Raw genomic sequence first — 2,115 nt, forward strand, 5'->3', positions numbered from 1 at the left:
TCGCACAGGTTTTCAAGAAGACGGAGCGTAATAGCTTCTAGTGTTAATTTTATATTTTTTTTACTATATACATTTGGAGTAATCCAAGTTATGTTTCAAATACAATGTAAGCACTATATATTCAATACAATGGTTGTTGCTTTGATTACGATTATTCATTGTGATGATATTGTTCATGACGTCCTCCACCCCTGCACGGTTCCACTATCTCGTTTTGTACGTGTGACAGCGGACCATTAATACTCTCGAATATATGTCGAGAGCCTAGGTTATTGACTTCGGTGGGAGCTAGGACTCCTATCTACGACTTGCAGAGTTCTCCTACCACAAAAAATTTGCTTCTAGTATTGGTGCCCCACCATATGAGTTGTTGTATGGACGAAGATGTTGCACCCCATTCTGTTTGGTTGAGATTGGTCACATGGTGATAGGCTAGATAGAGGTATATCTGTAGATTACCGAGAGGATTCAGCAGATCCAACAGTAGCTGCTGACCGCTCAGAGTTGGTAGAAGGGTTACACTGAAAGATGTTGATCTGAGATGGAGTTCCAGGTGCGTGACATGGTACTCCTAAAGGTCTCCCCTTGGAAGGGTGTGATTCGTTTCATGAAAAGGGGGAAATTGGGTCCTCGATACATATGGCCATTCAGGATGATTACCAGGTTTAGCAAGGTGGCATATTGACTGGACCTCCCAGAGGAGCTCAGTCAGATTCGCAACACTTTTCATGTTTTGTAGTTGCAAAAGTATATACCGGATGAGCAGGCGATAGTGTCGTTAGATAATATTCAGGTTAATGAGCTCCTGAATTACGTGGAGAGGCCAGTCGCCATTCTTGAGAGGAAGGTGAAGGTTCTACGAAATAAGGAAGTGCCTCTTGTAAAGGTACAATGGGAACACAGGAGGGGATCCAATTGGACGTGGGAGCCGGAGATAGAGATGCGGGAGCATTATCCGGATTTGTTCGCATCAGCAGACTTCGAGGATGAAGTCTAGTTCAAGTGGGGGAGAATTGTAACACCTTGTGTCACACCCCCCAAACCTGAACGGCAGAAACATTCGGGGGCAGAGGACATCATGTACAATATCATAACAAATGAATAGTAAATAAAGTACACACAACCATCATATACATAATTGAAAAGTTTACATGATTGTAGTATTGCATGTTTGCAAAAGTCAATTACAATATGATGTCCAAAAGATTAAACTAACGCCTGAGCGTAAGTCTTAAAAAGCTGTTGCTAACCTGGCTTAGCGATTTCCTGAGAATACAAGTTATTTCATAAGTAGTGTTTTGAGAAAATGTATGCCATTCGAAGGTTCATGTTCATTTTCCAGAAAATCCGATATTTTCTTATGAGTGTATGCAAAGAGTATGAGTGTTTGTTGTATAAATTGTATCTATTTGAACCAGGAAAATCCTATATTTTCCTAAAAGTGAAATGCAGTCTCAAATGACCAAGACCGTAACCTGTAAGCAACTATGACATGCTCAAAAGAATGATGTTGTAAATCGTTATTGTACCAATGGATGTGTTTGAACCAGGAAAATCCTATATTTTCCTAAAAGTGAGATGCAGTCTTATATGAACCAAGACCATGAATGTAAGTAAATATGCCATACTTAAACTGAGAATGTATATTTTTATTATTAAAATAAAACTAGTTGTGGAAGTGTTTATCCTAAATTTTAAACATGCCGATAATACCCTAGAATATATTTACTACCCTCGAGCATGATTGAGTTATGTATTACTACGTGCATGAGTCATTGTTTCCGTGTGTTGTGAGTTCCACGTAACCATAATAGACGCAGTACCTAATGTTGACATTTATCACCCCGGGGACTATAGCTAACAGTCAGGGTGCGGAGTCATCCGCCCTGTATAGATCTATACACACTTGTTATGCTCTCCCTCCAAGAGACTCTGGTTATAGGTGGGGACTTTCGTTTGGTACAAACAAAGCCATATGACATCACATGAATGCTAACAACAAGTTCACGAGTAATATGATGAAAAATCGTTTGTATGAAATGATTTTCTTTTCTACCGTGTTACAAAGGCGTGACGACGAGTTGAGTTTTCTTGTAAAAGTATCATGTTATAGTT

Source organism: Lactuca saligna, chromosome 5 (genome assembly GCF_052625555.1).
Source record: "Lactuca saligna cultivar CGN05327 chromosome 5, ASM5262555v1, whole genome shotgun sequence".
Classification (NCBI taxonomy): domain Eukaryota; kingdom Viridiplantae; phylum Streptophyta; class Magnoliopsida; order Asterales; family Asteraceae; genus Lactuca; species Lactuca saligna.